We start from the raw sequence: 18,518 nt of genomic DNA on the forward strand, positions 1-18,518 counted from the left end.
TGCTACTTCACCTATCTTTGTTACTGATAAGGATTATGAATTCTCTGTCGACCCTTATAGAATTACTTTGGTTGAATCTGATCCTCTCTATGGCTATGAATCTGAAACTGTTGTGGCACATCTTACTAAATTAAATGATATAGCCACCCTGTTCACTAATGATGAGAAAACTCGCTACTATTATATCCTTAAAATATTCCCATTCTCATTAAAGGGTGATGCTAAGATATGGTTTAACTCTCTTGATCCTGGTTGTTTGCGTAGTCCCCAGGATATGATTTATTACTTCTCTGCTAAATATTTCCCTACTCATAAGAAACAAGCTGCTTTAAGGGAAATATATAATTTTGTGCAAATTAAAGAAGAGTCTCCCACAAGCTTGGGGGAGGCTTCTCCAATTACTTAATGCTTTGCCTGATCATCCTCTCAAGAAAAATGAAATACTTGATATATTTTATAATGGACTAACCGATGCTTCCAGAGACCACCTGGATAGTTGTGCTGGTTGTGTTTTCAGGGAAAGAACTGTTGATCAAGCTGAAATTCTATTGAATAATATGTTGACCAATGAAAATAATTGGACACTTCCCGAGCCAACTCCTAAGCCAACTCCGAAGAAAAGGGGAGTTCTATTTCTCAGTCCTGAAGATATGTAAGAGGCAAAGAAATCTATGAAGGAAGAAGGTATTAAAGCTGAAGATGTTAAGAATTTACCTCATATTGAAGAAATACATGGTCTTAATTTACCGCCTGTTGAAGAAACACATGGTCTTGATAACACGACACATGTAGTAAAGGTAAATTCTCTCTATAGATATGATAAAGCTGAAATCCCTCCTACTAAGTTTGTTAGCCAATGTTTGGATGATTTTGATAACTTTATGGTTAAGCAAGAAGATTTCAATGCTTATTTTGGTAGACAATTATAACACAATGCTTATATGATTGAACACTTGGGTGATTATATGTCTAGAGTTAAAGGTGAACTTAAACTCATTAGTAAACATGCTTCTATGGTTACCACTCAAGTAGAACAAGTACTTAAAGCTCAGAATGATTTTGTCAATGAATTGAATAGTAAGAATAATGACTTTGTTGTTAGAGTTGCAACTAGAGGAGGTAAAGTGACTCAGGAACCTTTCTATCCTGAAGGTCACCCTAAGAGTATTAAGCAAGATTCTCAGAGAACTAATGTAGATGCACCTAGTCCTTCTAAGAGGAAGAAATATGTTTAGGAAAATGTACCAAGGTGGTCCTTCAAGGAAGCAAGGACCCAGGCTCGCAATGCGCGATGCCGACGGTGAACCAACAAGGGAAGCTCAAGTGCGGGCTTGTGAATGGCCTTCAGAGGACTTCGTGGATCGAGCAGGAATCAAGGAAGAATTTAACGCATATGTGCGTAACGCTGATCTTGTGAGCTTCGAGGCAGATAAGTGCCGTCAGTACCACTCTCTCACTGATTCCTTTGTGAGGAGGTTTGAATTTTCATCTTCACGCAATTCTCAAATTGTCCTGTTTGATCTTTATGAAAATTCTTATACTATGGACTTAGAGGATTTTAATATTGCTTGCAAACTTCCACAATGGGGTAACACTACTGAGCCTGCAAATCTGAGTTTAGAGATTTTCTTGCTAGTATAACTGTAGGGGAATCTAGACACATAACACAAGCTACCATAGGGAGCATTCATTTTCTTGCTATACATTATTTTGCTCTCTTCATAGGTAGGTGCATAAATGGTATGGATGAAGCATGTCACATCTGTGTCCCTGACGTCAGTGTTCTCAGGAGTGCTGTATTAGAAGATAAACATTATAATTTGGGAGCCATTGTTGCACGTAGGTTGCATAATAATAGATTTAATGGAGATTTCTTTGGTGGAATTTATGCAACCCGTTTAGCTAATTTTCTTGGTGTACCTATTCGTGATTATGACATGGAATTGCCTCCTTCTTATCTGGATTTCAATGCCATGGTTCTCCATCGATTTGTTGAGAGGAATGAACCGCCTCTCCAGTACCGACTAATCTTTGACAGGCGTCACGCCGTCAATATTGTTCTCCCTGCCCCTACTCTCTTTGATTTTCAGACAAAGGGGAGATATGTCATAACCAGGGAGGAGGCAAATGAGTACGAGAGGAGGACGAGGGCAGCTCGCCTCCAAGCTGCCACCCACGATGCAATAGCCGCTGCATCTCAGTACGACCCCAACTACAACTTTGGATATCCGCCAGGCCAGCCGTGGCAATAGACCAACTTAGGCCAAAAGCCTAAGCTTGGGGAGTACGTATTTCTCACCGACATTACATTTATGTTCACGCACTCATGCTAGTTGTCGGTGCTCATACTCTTTCATTGTATCATCCATGCTAGTTTATTTTCTTTTTATGCTTTCTTCTTGTGTGTTTGAAAAACCTTAAGAAAACCAAAAAAATTAGTTGCAGCTTTTAGCTAGTTTACTTTTCTTGCTGTAGTAGTAATAATTAAAAAGAAAACCCAAAAAGATTTCCCGTTCTTCTTTTGCTTGTTGGGAGCTTTCCCGTGTAAATAGTTTTATTTCTTTTCTTTTCTTTTGGGGGTCGATAGGAGAAGACCATAATGAAATTGTTAAAGTCGCTCTATTATGCATTCTTGTTGATTTAACCAAGAGCCCATATTGCCTTGTCTTCTCCTGTTTATTGAATGTTCGCAGATTCCAGCTTAGTCCAATGCACGTGCACTATTATTATTATTCACATCGTTCCGTCGTGCAAGTGAAAGGCAATAATGACGACATATGATGGACTGATTGAGATGAGAGAAGCTAGTATGAACTCGACCTCTCTTGTTTTTGTAAATATGATTAGTTCATCGTTCCTGATTCAGCCTATTATGAATAAACATGTTTGCAATGACAATTAGAGATTATAGTTGCTTATGCCATGCTTAATTAACTAGGAGTTTATAATGGTTTACCTTGCGTGTCAACATGCTATTAAAATGGTTGTGATGTGGTATGATAGGGTGGTATCCTCCTTTGAATGATTCGAGTGACTTGACTTGGCACATGTTCACGCATGTAGTTGAAACAAAATCAACATAGCCTTCATGATATTTATGTTCATGGTGGATTATATCCTACTCATGCTTGCACTCAATTTTTATTAATTTTAATGCATGTTCATGACTGTTGTCGCTCTCTAGTTGGTCGTTTCACAGTCTTTTGCTAGCCTTCACTTGTACTAAGCGGGAATACTGCTTGTGCATCCAATCCCTTAAACCCCAAAAGTTATTCCATATGAGTCAACTATACCTTCCTATATGCGGTATCTACCTGCCGTTCCAAGTAAATTTGTATGTGCCAAACTCTAAACCTTCAAATGAAATTCTGTTTTGCATGCTCGAATAGCTCATGTATCAACTAGGGTTGTCTGTATCTTCCATGCTAGGCGGGTTATTCTCAAGAGGAGTGGACTCCACTCCTCACTCACGAGAAAATGGCTGGTCACCGGGATGCCCAGTCCCATGCTTTACACAAATCAAATCGAAATAATTGCAAACAAAACTCCCCCGGGACTCTTGTTAGTTGGAGGCACTCGTTGTTTCGAGCAAGCCATGGATTGATGCTGGTTGGTGGATGGGGAGTATAAACTTTACCATTTTGTTTGGGAACCACCTATAATGTGTGTAGCATGGAAGATATCGCCATATCTTGGTTGTTATGTTGACAATGAAAGTATGCCGCTCAAAATATTATTTATCTCTGCTTTAAAATCGAGCTCTAGCACCTCTACAAATCCTTGCTTCCCTCTGCGAAGGGCCTATCTATTTACGTTTATGTTGAGTCATCACCCTCTTTTTAAAAGCACCAGCTGGAGAGCACCAGTGTCATTTGCATGCACTACTATTAGTTTATATTGGGTATGACTATGACTGGATCTCTTTTACCATGAATTACTATGTTTAGTCAGTCTTTGATCTTTAAAGGTGCTCTGCATTTATGTTTTGCGGTCTCAGAAAGGGCTAGCGAGATACCATCTTGTCATATCATATCATGATTGTTTTGAGAAAGTGTTTTCATCCGAGATTTATTATTATTGCTTGCTAGTTGATTACGCCATTGACATGAGTAAACATGAGACCTAAATGTTATTGTGAATATGGTTAGTTCATAATCTTTGCTGAAAACTTGAATGCCGGCTTTACATATTTACAACAACAAGGGAAAATAGAGTTTGTAAAAGTTTTTCTTTATCACTTTAAGTTTATCAACTGAATTGCTTGAGGACAAGCAAAGGTTTAAGCTTGGGGGAGTTGATACGTCTCCGTCGTATCTACTTTTCCAAACACTTTTGCCCTTGTTTTGGACTCTAACTTGCATGATTTGAATGGAACTAACCCGGACTGACGCTATTTTCAGCAGAATTGCCATGGTGTTATCTTTGTAAAAGTTCTCGGAATGACCTGAAACTTCATGGAGATTATTTTTGGAAATAATAAAAAATATTGGCGAAAGAATCAAGGCCAGGGGGCCCACACCCTGTCCACGAGGGTGGGAGGCGCGTCTGCCCCCCAGGGCGCGCCCCCTGCCTCGTGGGCCCCCTGGAGCTCCACTGACCTCAACTCTAACTCTATATATTCGTGTTCGGGGAGAAAAAATCAGAGAGAAGGATTCATCGCGTTTTACGATACGGATCCGCCGCCAAGCCCTAATCTCTCTCGGGAGGGCTGATCTGGAGTCTGTTCGGGGCTCCGGAGAGGGGAATGCGTCGCCATCGTCATCATCAAACATCCTCCATCACCAATTTCATGATGCTCAATGCCGTGCGTGACTAATTCCATCGTAGGCTTGCTGGACGGTGATGGGTTGGATGAGATTTATCATGTAATCAAGTTAGTTTTGTTAGGGTTTGATCCCTAGTATCCACTATGTTCTGAGATTGATGTTGCCATGACTTTGCTATGCTTAATGCTTGTCACTAGCTAGGGCACGAGTGCTATGATTTCAGATCTGAACCTATTATGTCTTCATGAATATATGTGAGTTCTTGATCCTATCTTGCAAGTCTACAGTCACCTACTATGTGTTATGATCCGGCAACCCCGAAGTGAGAATAATCGGGACCACTCCTGGTGATGACCGTAGTTTGAGGAGTTCATGTATTCACTATGTGTTAATGCCTTGGTCCGGTACTCTATTAAAAGGAGGCCTTAATATCCCATAGTTTCCATTAGGACCCCGCTGCCACGGGAGGGTAGGACAAAAGATGAAATGAAAGTTCTTTTCCATAAGGACGTATGACTATTTTCGGAATACATGCCTACATTACATTGATGAATTGGAGCTAGTTCTGTGTCACCCTATATTATAACTGTTACACGATGAACCGCATCTGGCATAATTCTCCATCACCGATCCAATGCCTACGAGCTTTTCACATATTGTTATCCGCTTATTTACTTTTCCGTTGCTACTGTTACTATCACTACAAAACCCAACAATATTACTTTGCTACTGTCAGCATTACTTCCATACTACTTTGCTACTAAATATTATGCTGCAGATACTAAGTTATCCAGGTGTGGTTGAATTGACAACTCAACTGCTAATACTTGAGAATATTCTTTGGCTCCCCTTGTGTCGAATCAATAAATTTGGGTTGAATACTCTACCCTCGAAAACTGTTGCGATCCCCTATACTTGTGGGTTATCAAGTGCCATGATTTCAGATCCGAACCTATTATGTTTTCATGAATATATGTGAGTTCTTGATCCTATCTTGCAAGTCAATAGTCACCTACTATGTGTTATGATCCAGCAACCCTGAAGTGACAATAATCGGGACCACTACCGGTGATGACCGTAGTTTGAGGAGTTCATGTATTCACTAAGTGTTAATGCTTTGCTCCGGTACTCTATTAAAAGGAGGCCTTAATATCCCTTAGTTTCCAATAGGACCCCGCTGCCACGGGAGGGTAGGACAAAAGATGTCATGCAAGTTCTTTTCCGTAAGCACGTATGACTATATTCAGAATACATGCCTACATTATATTGATGAACTGGAGCTAGTTCTGTGTCACCCTATGTTATAACTGTTGCATGAAGAATCGCATCCGACATAATCATCCATCACTAATCCAATGCCTACGAGCTTTTCACATTATGGTCTTCGCTTAGTTACTTTGCCGTTGCCAATGTTACAATTACTACAAAACTGCTACTGTTGCCTTTGCCACCGTTACCGTTACTTCCATACTACTTTGCTACTAAAAACTTTGCCGCAGATATTAAGTTTTCCAGGTGTGGTTGAATTGAGAACTCAACTGCTAATACTTGAAAATATTCTTTGGCTCCCCTTGTGTCGAATCAATAAATTTGGGTTGAATACTCTACCCTCGAAAACTGTTGTGATCGCCTATACTTGTGGGTTATCAGTTACCGGCAAGTTTCTTTACTCGTTCCGTAATGCATCATCGCGCAACTAACTCATTAGTCACATTACTTGCAAGGCTTATAGTCATGTGCATTACCGAGAGGTCCCAGAGATACCTCTCCGACAATCGGAGTGACAAATCCTAATCTCGATCTATGCCAACTCAACAAGTACCATCAGAGACACTTGTAGAGCACCTTTATAATCACCCAGGTATGTTGTGACGTTTGGTAGCACACAAAGTGTTCCTCCGGTATTCGGGAGTTGCATAATCTCATAGTCACAGGAACATATATAAGTCATGAAGAAAGCAATAGCAATATACTAAACGATCAAGTGCTAAGTTAAGAGAACGGGTCAAGTCAATCACATCATTCTCTAATGATGTGATCCCGTTAATCAAATGACAACTCATGTCTATGGCTAGGAAACTTAACCGTCTTTGATTCAACGAGCCAGTCAAGTAGAGGCATACTAGTGACACTTTGTTTGTCTATGTATTCACACATGTACTAAGATTCCGGTTAATACAATTTTAGCATGAATAATAAACATTTATCATGATATAAGGAAATATAAATAACAACTTCATTATTGCCTCAAGGGCATTTTTCCTTCAAGTCTACTCATGTGCCCTCTACTTCTGATGTGTCGTCTTCCTCCTCTCAGCCGACTTATAGTCTTCGTTCTCGTCCTTGTCCGCTCCCTGATCGATATTATCCTTCTCGCTATGGTCTTTCTACCGTTGTTGAGACGACTTCTTATCGAGATGCTATTGTTCATCCTGAATGGCAGTTTAGCATGGCAGAAGAGATTGCTGCCCTTGAGCGCACCGGCACGTGGGATCTGGTTTCTCTCCCCCCCCTGTGTTCGTCCCATCACTTGTAAGTGGGTCTATAAGATTAAGACTCGCTCTGATGGTTCTCTTGAGGCGTTATAAAGCTCGTCTTGTGGCTCGTGGCTTTCAGCAAGAGCATGGCCGTGATTACAATGAGACTTTTGCTCCTATGGCCAACATAACCACTGTTCGCACACTTCTCGTCGTGGCCTCTGTTTTCCATTGGTCCGTGTCTCAGCTTGATGTTAATAATGCCTTTCTTAATGGTGAGGTGCATGAGGAAGTTTATATGCAACCACCACCTGGGTATTCAGTTCCTGATGGCATGGTTTGTCGTCTTTGTCGCTCTCTCTATGGCCTTAAGAAAGCTCCCGCGCTTGGTTTGAGCGTTTTGCCTCAGTGGTCAATGCAGCTGGTTTTTCGCCCAGTGCTCATGATCCGGCGTTGTTTGTCCACCTTTCTGCTTGGGGTCGCACCCTTCTGCTGCTATATGTTGACGACATGATCATCACCGGCGATGATCTTGAGTACATTGCCTTTGTCAAGGCCCGTCTCAGTGAGCAGTTTTCTATGTCTGATCTTGGTCCTCTTCGTTACTTTCTTGGGATTGAGATTTCTTCCACCTCTGATGGCTTTTTTTATTTTCCAAGAAAAGTATATCCAAGATCTTGCTCGTGCGGCTCTTACTGATGAGCGCACTATTGAGACTCCCATGGAGCTTAATGTTCACCTTCGTGCTTCTGATGGTGAGCTCTTGTCTGATCCAACTCGTTATCGTCATCTTGTTGGGAGTCTTGTCTATCTCGCTGTCACTCGTCTGGATATCTCCTATCCTGTTCATATCCTGAGTCAGTTTGTTTCTTGTCCCACTTCGGTTTGCTATACTCGCCTTCTTCGTGTTCTACAATATCTGCGTGGCACGATCTCTCACCGTCTCTTCTTTCCTTGTTCCGGCTCGTTACAACTCCAGACCTATTCGGATGCTACCTAGTCTAGTGATCCTTCGGATCGCCGTTCACTTTCTGCTTACTGTGTCTTTCTTGGTGGTTCTCTCATTGCCTGAAAGACGAAGAAACAGACAGCAGTTTCCCGTTCGAGTGCAAAGGCTGAGTTACGAGCTATGGCTCTCCTCACGGTAGAGGTGACTTGGTTACGCTGGTTACTTGAGGATTTTTGTGTTACTGTTACTACACCTACTACACTCTTGTCAGACAGTATAGGTGCTATCAGTATTGCGCGGGACCCAATGAAGCATGAGCTTACCAAGCATATTGGTGTTGATGCTTTCTTTGTGCACGCTAGTGTACAGGACCATGTTGTTGCTCTTCAGTACGTGTCTTCCGAGTTACAGCTGGCGGATTTCTTCACGAAGGCCCAAACTAGAGCGCAACTTGGATTTTACCTCTCCAAACTCAGTGTTGTGTATCCACCATGAGTTTGAGGGGGAGGGGGGTGTTAGAGTTATATTTATGGTGGCTTTTGGCCTTTTGCATTCTGGCCATTGGCCTTCCCTGTACATGTATATATGATGACATTTTGCCTCTGATAATACTAAGTTGCATATTTTCCTAACAGATACACCAGTATTAGATTACACTCAATCCAAGCACGGCCTTATGCAAGGGAATCTAGACGCATAGAACAGGCGGTCTTGCATATCAGGCTGTTGCGCGCGAATGGTAACAGCTGGTTCATACTGGACCAATCTGTAGGACATGCAGTTCGACCTTTTTATAAGAGCGAACAATCATTTTCAGAGCATTATATTAGCTGGATTTTTTTTATGAGGGATGAGCAAGTTGAGAGCCTCGAGTGGTTATTTTGTGAGTTCCTAAATATGATGGGTGGGCTGGTGCTGAAGTCCATCTTGACACGTACGTAGATTCAGATAATTAGTATGACTCAAGGTTGTTATCTGGTTCATGTGTCAAGGACTTGTAAGGTATACTCTGGAGATCAAAACAGAGCCATGGAGATTGCTATCAGCAAAGTGTATCAAGGAAATTAAACAACTGCAGCTCACCTTACTGGTTGGTCTGCTCTTAATATTTATTATTCCATTGCATGCAGTTCTTTCGTTAGATCTATTGTGTGATCATACAATGTGTAGTGTATTTTAGGAAAATAACAATTGACTGCATGTAATGTGCTGGGTATTTTTAGCTGAACTTTGCTGACCTGAGCACTGGTGGGTAGTAAACAGGGAAACTCCACTCCCCCCGCGTCGCTCCCGCAGGGGCGACTCGGGCGGCGTAACCCTAGCCCGTCGCCGGCCCTCTCCCCCACCTCTCCTCTCCCTCGTCGCCACCGGAGGTGGCCGTCGGCTCGCCAATCGGCCGCCGGTGAAGGTGGCGGCGAGGATCTGGCCGCCCCGTTCTTCCTCGGGGGGCTTTGGATCCGTGGCGGCGGCCTCGGCTGGTGGATCGACGCCGGGTCTGCGGTGACCGGTGCTCGTTGGTGCTGGCCGTTCGTCCTCGGCCGCGGGGGCGGCGAGGCGGCGGCAGGTGGCGGCTGTGGTGCGGGCGTCTCGGCGGCGCCCGATCCAGATCTGAAGGCCTCCGTCTACTTCAACCAGGGCTGCCTCCGATGGTCCTGCTTTGGGCGGCCTTTGTCGCCGGAGTTTTACCTGTTTGGCGGCTGGAGGTGGGAGGTGGCTCCGGAGAAATCCGAGGCCAGCCGTGCTGGCCACGACGGCGCCGACGCCCGAGGGCGTCGTACCCTTCTTGTAGGCGCCGTCCAGGTTGCCTCCTTCCCCTCCTCCTTCCACCCAGCTCGTATGCCGGGCGAAAGCCCAAATCCTTGCTGGATCGAGCGACAACGGCGCTCCAGGCGTCGTCACCCTCTTGGGGGTGTCGTTTGTGGTGAGCTTGGGGTGGATGTGATGCTTTGGTTGCTTGGCGACGGTTGGTGGCGTGGTCGGAGTTCGTCTGGTGGCGGTCCGTTGGCGCTCTGCCGCCTATGTGCGCTGCCTCGGAGTCCTTCTTCCACGGTGCTTGGTCTTCAGCAGCCCTGTCGGACTCGGCGGAGCGGTGCTTCATCTCACACATTGATGGCGGCGGTTATCGGCGGCATGGTGCTGTGGAGGCTTGGCGTCCGATGCGCGGGATGGACTCGCGCAGGAGGAGGTAGCTGTCTGGCGTCATGGTGACGTCGATGGCTGAGTGGCCAGACAAGGTAGATGCCTCAATATGATCTGAAGACGGACCTGTGAAAGATGGCGGCGACGACACACGAGTGCGTCTGACCGGATTGTGCCCCAGACCCGGTATGTGGCTCGGCTGGGGCTTCCGGCTTTTGATGTTAGGCTTTGGTGAGTGGTCTGAGTGGCCCAGCTAGCACCCCTTCATCGTATGGATAGGAGTAGAGGCATATGTTGCCAAGATGGTGGATTCAGGCATATTGTTGTAATACTTTGTAAGGTCCTCGAGAATAATCAATAAAGTGGCCGTATGCATCTCCCAGATGCAGAGGCCGGGGGTCATCCTCCTTTTCTAAAAAAAGTAAACAGGGAAACCATCGCGTATTTGCCAGAGTTCAGTCCTTTAAATTGTTTCTGAAATGGTTAGAACTAAAAGATGGCCTTCATTTAATATTGATTTCGAGAGTATTGTTGTTTTGGAAAATACTAATTTAGCAGGACGTTATGTTGACATGTACTTCTTCGGAAAACAGCCCCTTGGTGACCTAGGAACCCAAGCCCCTTGGTGATTCTTCAACCTTGCTTACGAAGGGGCCAGGGCACAACTGTTCACTCCCAGACCTTGTGGCAGCCATGAGAAAACCAGGTGACTCTGGACTATGTGAAAACCATCATTCCATGGCAGGTCTCTCCGTACTCTGGCGTCTTCTGAGGGGCCTTCACTAGTGCAGAACCGGGCTATAGCACCGGTTCGTAAGGGCCTTTAGCGCTGGTTCTGTAACCGGCACTAAAGAGTGGGGACTAAAGGTCCCCCTTTAGTACCGGTTTCGCACGAACCGTCGCTAAAGGGCCACCACGTGGCACGAGCCAGCGCCGGGGGCGGGGAGCACTTTAGTACCGGTTGGTAACACCAACCGGTAATAAAATGTTGTGGGGGTTTTGGATTCATGATTTCTTTTTCTTTAATTTTGTGTTTTCCATTTAATTCTTTTTCGTTTGCTGATATTTTACGATAATACATATTGTACACGTTATGCATATATATAAATATATCGAATTTCTCTTAGAACCGATCATATATATATATATATCATCGAATGTCTCACAACCACCATTATTCACACATATACATGTATATATATATACAATTAGGTATATATACAATTTCTCCTACATGTTGCCTTGGTGCCTTCGGAGCACGATGACAATTGGGAGTTGTTCATGGGGGCGGTAGCGGGTAATAGTATTTTCCTTTGGGATCTATGACCTGGTCGAGCAAAAATCCCGCTATTTCCTCTTGAAGTGCTTGTATGCGCTCCGTTGGTAGGAGCTTCTCCCGCACGTCTTTGAACTGTTAAGAAGGAGATCAATATGCATGCATGTGTATTAGTTGTGTGACTAGATATCGATAATCATGTAAAAATTGTGAATAGTGTTTTGTCAAACGTACCCATTGTTGTCTATCAGATTTGCTCCTTTCGAACGCCATCATGTGAATGTTCTCGCAAACATAGAATGCACACACATCAGTCCCCGGCGCCTACTTCAGGGCCTTTACGAGAATTGAATTTAATCAGGTAATAATTAATCAAGCATGATAATTAATTAATGGTATTGAAACAAGAATTAAAGAGATGGTAGCTAGCTAGTACTACTTAATTACTTACCTTGGGTCGACACCAAAACAGCTTTTGTCGCCATTTGCCTGGAGTCACCTTGATGAACTTTGCCCAAGCCCTGCCCGCCGGCAAAGAAAATGAATAAGGTTTATTAAATAGTTGATATCAGGAAAATGATGAACTAAATAGGCCGAGATATAGTTAATAATGATTGAAATTACCTATTGATTATCCCCTTCAAGATGGTGAAGTCACTTTCTTTTTTAAGTAGTGAGTCCAGTACTTCAACTGTTCCTTCTTCAACTTTAATGACTAACAAGATCCAGTGGTAACTGCATGTGCACATGTTTGCATGTCTTAATTAAGCGGGCATGTGCATAACACTAATCAACATCTAGCTAGCTAGTAAGCAAATACATAATTTGTAGTACAAGACAGTGTGACTTACAGGAAGTTGTAAGGAAGTAGTATATCTTCATTGGTATTGAGGCGCTTCAAGAACTCTAGTATGTTTTGTTCTACATCTGCTTTACACCATTCCAACTTCCATGTGTGTTCATTAATGGTATTTGGGTCAATGAACCCAATGCCATAGCGTCCAGCTCTTTTCATTTCATCCATCTTCATCCTGCATAATACCACAGAAAAGAATATATAGTGAGGATAATTACAGGTAATGATCGATCAATGAGCACTACAACTAGCTTGAGACTTAAATTACAGAAAGAAATCACTTACAGACAATAGCAACTAACGATAGACTTGTTGAGTGCATCTTGATTGAATAACTGAAATAGTTCTGAATACTCAACGGACAGAGCTTTCTTACGGAAGTAATGCTCTTCCTTGACTTGCACCATGAGGGAGTCTCGATTGGAACTCTTGATAATTTTCATGTACCAATCATGCAATTCGTTCATACATTCTCGTTTGGAGGTTCTTGACCTCCTTGGGCTCGACCAAAGGTTTGCCGCAAACATATTTTCGTTTTATTCCCTCCTCTCTAAGGGGAGACATGGGCTCGATCTCGAGGAGTTGTCCAACAGTGATCTTGAGCATTTCAGCCTGCATTATATGCTCCTCGGTTATTACCAGATTGCCCAGCTGGGGAACTTTAACGGTTTGCCCACATATATATAGGGCGCCGGTACTCTTATGTGTTGTTGGCACAACAAGCGGGGGGATCGATTGCGCCGCCTGTTCTCCCAACTGGGGAACGGTTTTCCTGCATTTTTTGCCAGCTGCTTGGCTCGAGCTCGATTCCTTCTGTACTCGTGCTCGATGTGCCTTCTTGAGGGGAGACATGGGCTTGATCTCGACGCTTGGACCATATTTATATCGCTTGCCTCCGCCTGTATCTTCTGTACTATCTCGACTCGTACTGTTACGCACCATAGCTGCGTCGGCTCTCTTCCGCGATTCCTGAGGCGGCGGAGACAGCTGACGTGGCTTAGTTGGAGCAGGAGGAGTGGCCTGACGCTGTGCCGGACTTGAAGCAGGAGGAGTGGCCTCACGCGGTGTCGGACTTGAAGCAGGAGGAGTGGCCTCACGCCGTGCCGGACTTGAAGAAGGAGGACTGGCCTCAAGCGTTATCGGAGTTGAAGCAGGAGGAGTGGCCTCACGCTATGCCGGACTTGAAGCAGGAGGAGTGGCCTGTTGCTGTGCCGGACATGGAGGAGGAGAAGTGGTCTCACATCGAGGAGGAGTCGGATGACGACGCGGTGTCGGTGGCCTTCGAAAGATGATGCAATCCTTTCTCCATAGGATGATGCGATGTATGGCCTCTCCTAGTGTGTGCTCCTCGTCACCTCCAGGAATGTCAAGCTCTAGCCCCGAATATTGGTCCACCACCTCATCAACCACGACACGAGCATAGCCCGCTGGAATCGGGTTGTAATGGAAGGTTGCATCGGGGGGATTTGTATAAGCAATGGCGTCCGCCACCTTCATGGATATGTTCTTTATTTTGAAGTGTAGCTCACAGTTAGTGCTCTCCATGATGTCATCCACAGGGTATCTATCCAGCAGTGCGTCGCCCGGGGCGGAACCAACGCTGCTTCTCGGCATGGATGGGACGGTGATATCCAATGCTGGATCATCCGCTAGCTGCTGCCGCTACTGAGACCCCCTTTCCTGGCTAAGTGAGTCGATCTGCTGTTGCTGCCGCTGGAATTTTAGTGCCAAGTCCGCGTGCGCTGATTCTAGGCCTAGAAGGCGTTCTTCTTCCTGCTTCCTCTGCTCCTCCTCCAGCTTCCTCTTCTTCTCCTCCTCCATCTAGTCGGCGTTCCAGTCCGAAAAGCCCTCATACCACGGAACAACGCCCTTGCCTCGTGTTCTTCCCGGTGTTCAGGATTTCCCAGGGCACGCGTAAGCTCGTCGTTCTCTCTGATGGGCGTGAACACCCCCTTTTGAGCATGTTCTATTGCTTCAAGTAACTTTTCTTCAGCTCCTTTTAGACTTGCCTTCTTCGAAACCAGGCCTGTCTTTGGGTCCAACGCCCCCCATGCGCATAGAACCATGTTCTGCACCTGGGGGCCAGCTCCTAGTAACTGGAGTGACACCTGCATCCACCATCTCTTGCTCAGACTTATCCCACTTAGGCATTGCCACCGCATAGCCACCTGGCCCCAGCCTATGGAACTGCGTCTTTTTTGCGACATTGGCCTTGTTTTTTCTCGACCGTTCATTAGATAATTCTGATTCCTTGAATTTCACGAAAGCGGGCCAGTGTTCTCTTTGCTTCTCCAGTGGTCCCTTGAATTCTGGAGTCTTCCTTCCTCCTTCGACGTAGTTGGCCCATACAGTTTTCTTATGGGTGTTGAATGCAATTGCCATCTTCCTAAGAGCAGCGTCCTTGACTTTCTGCACATCTGCATCAGTGAAATGATCTGGTAGGGTGAAATGTTCCATGAGAGATTCCCAAAGCGTTATTTTTGCTCTGTCGTCGACCCAAGTAACATATGGACGTTTATTTTTTGGCTCTTTCCATTCTTGAATGGAGATCGGGAGTTGGTCCCTCACAAGAACTCCGCACTGACGAATGAACTTGTTCGCAATGTTCTTAGGCGTGCTTGGTTCACCATTTGCTTTGATGGCATCGAGGTTGTACTTTACACCCTCCTTCAACTTTTTGCCCGGGCCTCGCTTTGTCCTGCTGTCTGTAGAAGTAGATTTGCTCGATCCGGAGGGCTGAAAGAAGAAAGATCAATTCGTTAATATATCTTCAAATAAAAAAAACATGTGATGATCACCAGATGTCTGCTTATATAAATATACCTCGCTGGTCTCTGTTATTTCAAGATCAACATTGTCGGCGTCATCATAATCATAATCATATTTCACAACTTCATCAGTTCGGTTGTCGCGATCGAATATCATATCATCACCCTCCCCGGTATTGTTCAGATATTTGGAGCCGTCATAGTCTTCATTCTGATCATCTGGCCCGCGAGGGCTGCGTATGATCTCGAACAGGGTCTCTTCTCCCTCTCTGCCGGTATTGCCCGCCATAGTTTTTTATTTAACTAATCTAGAAGAAATATAAAACAATTTAGTATTCAAATTACAATGCATGGATGCAACAAATAAGGAAAAACTGAATCATAGGCCATAATATGCATCGTCTCGAATATTATATATGAAATACATCACTAGCTAGCTAGCTAATAAAGATCAAATACTACAGAAGAATCTAGGCCACTCGCGGTTCCTGAGGCGCGGTCGGTGGACACCCAAAGAGAAGGAACCATCACAGGATCATATCTCCGGTCATCTGCCCAAAGAACCTGACAGGTATTGGAGAACCTAACATCCATAGCAACCATGTAGCGACGGACGTGCTCGTCCTCCTCCCTGACACGGCGACGCACCACCTCCGGCGGGGCCGGCTCCATCTGCATCGAATGTGGCCCACGCGAACGCCACCAAAGGAGATCAGGGTCGACGACGGGACCCGGGGTCGGGTTCCTCACCAAGCGGCGCGCCCCTAAAGGTAGCACCTCCCAGTGCCAGCCCGGCGGAGCCTAGTCCCGAACATGGGTCCTCTGAAGCAGGACGTCGTCGCGAACGGGTCCACGGCGAAGATGCGGGCCGGGCATCGTCGAAAACAAATACTATATGCCCGCAAAAAGTAACATTTTTTAAATTATTGGATTGTGATAACTAAAATTCTATATGCAAATTCTAAATTTTTCTATAACTAAAATTCTAAGAAACTGAAAAAATATCGATCATCATCTAACAATTTGACATTAATCTAATTCATCTAGCTAAAACTAACATTTCTAAAATTTCTAACATTTCTATATAACTAACATTTCTAATATTTCTATAACTAAAAAAGGAAAAATTTCTAACATTTCTATAAATATTTCTATAACTAAAAAACAGAAAAATTTCTAACATTTCAATAAATAGAAAAATTTCTAACATTTCTATAAATATTTCTATAACTAAAAAACATAAAAATTACTAACAATTTTACAACTAATTAAAAATGTGTGTGTGTGTGTGTGGACATGGCGGCCGGGGCAGGAGCTCACCGGCGAGGCGAGGCGACGGGGGGCGGCGACGGGGACGGCGACGGGCGGCGTCGACGGGGACGGGGACGGGGCGGCGATGACGGGGACGGGGCCGGACGGCCGGGGCGGCGACGACGGGGACGGGGCGGCGACTGGGGCGTCGATGGGGGCGTCGACGAGGGGTGGCGACGGGGGCAGCAACGGGGGCGGCGACAGGGGGCCGCGGGCGGGGCAGAGGAGAAGAAGCATATGAAAACTGACGAAATTTGTAAGTGCTGCTTATATTGGATGGGCCTTTAGTACCGGTTGGAGCCACCAACTGGTACTAAAGGTCAATTTTGGCCAGGCCAAGCGGCGGGAAGGGCAGCCCTTTAGTATCGGGTGGTAGCTCCAACCAGTACTAAAGACTCCACCAGTAGTAAAGGTGGGGTCTTTAGTACCGGTTGTAGCTACGACCCGGTACTAAAGGGTGTGCGCTGCCAGGCGAGGGGTGCAAAGTTTAGTCCCACCTCGACTAGGGAAGGGCGGCCGCACTAGTTTATAAACCAGCCGCGGCTGCTCCTTCGAGCTCCTCTCCAAAGCGTGCCTACTGGGCCTAATTGTTCTGTGCTCCCCTGTGGCCCTACTGGGCCTTTGTGGGCCTGTGTCCTGGCCCAACAACAGGTTGGGTTTCTAGTCGTATGCAGGCCGGTGTGGCCCAGTAGGCAGCCTTTTTTATTTTCTTAAATTTTTTTGCTTTATTTATTTTCTTTTATTTATTTCTGAGTTGTTTTTTGCTGTATTTAGAGTTTCTTTGTGACTATTTTTTCTTTAGGTACAAAAAATTACAAACTTTGTGTTAGTGCTTAAACTTTTCAAATTTGAATAGTTTAAATTTTGAATTATTTGAAATTTGTGTGAATCACTAGTTTGTGAATAACTTAACTTTAAAAATACATTTTCCTGTGATTCTTTTTTCTTATGTTTAATATTAGTGTGTTTTATCATTATATTCAATTTGGTAATGCTTAGGTTATTTGAAAAATGAAATGCCTTTGTAACAAATGAGTTTTCGTCCGAAACCCTGATACTTCGAAAGAGATTGTCCATTTTGTACACGAAGTGCATCCAGTTTTTGCCGTAACCCTCTCTACTTTTTTGCACATGCTATGAGGGTGAAATTATGATACCATGCCAACTTTCAACCTTTTCAGAGTTCATTTAAAGTGCTTTTCAATTTCAGGGTCATTTAGCTGAAAAAATCAGTTAATGCATGAAAGAATTTGTTTGCAGATAAAATTTCTTCGCGTTTCAAATGCCAAAACACATAACTACCCTAACTATTACAGAGATTCCTTCCTGGGTGTGAAACACAGAAGAAAGTGATGATAGTGAAGCAGATCACATCCCAAATCTTTGGGTGTGAAACTTTTTCTTCGCGTGTGTCCCTTAGCGTCGTAGCCATGGAAAATCTTCATCATTTAAATGGATGCTCGGGTCAATATTCACTGTGAATGGAGCAATTTCATCAAACTTTTCATAATCTTCTGACATGTCTGTCTTGTCATCCACTCCCACGATGTTTCTTTTCCCAGAAAGAACTATGTGACGCTTTGGCTCATCGTATGATGCATTCGCTTCCTTATATTTTCTTTTTCTCGGCTTGGTAGACATGTCCTTCACATAAAAAACCTGTGCCACATCATTGGCTAGGACGAATGGTTCGTCTGCATATGCAAGATTGTTGAGATCCACTGTTGTGATTCCATACTGCGGCTCTTCCATTACCCCGCCTCGTGTCATATTGACCCATTTGCACCGAAACAAAGGGACCTTCAAACCACGTCCATAGTCAAGGTCCCATATGTCCTCTATGTAACCATAATATATTTCCTTTGCCGCCTTGGTTGCTGCATCAAAGCAGACACCACTGTTTTGGTTGGTGCTCTTCTTATCTTGGGCGATCGTGTAAAATGTATTACCATTTATCTCGTACCCTTTGAAAGTCA

This window comes from Aegilops tauschii, chromosome 7, assembly GCF_002575655.3.
Source record: "Aegilops tauschii subsp. strangulata cultivar AL8/78 chromosome 7, Aet v6.0, whole genome shotgun sequence".
Lineage (NCBI taxonomy): Eukaryota > Viridiplantae > Streptophyta > Magnoliopsida > Poales > Poaceae > Aegilops > Aegilops tauschii.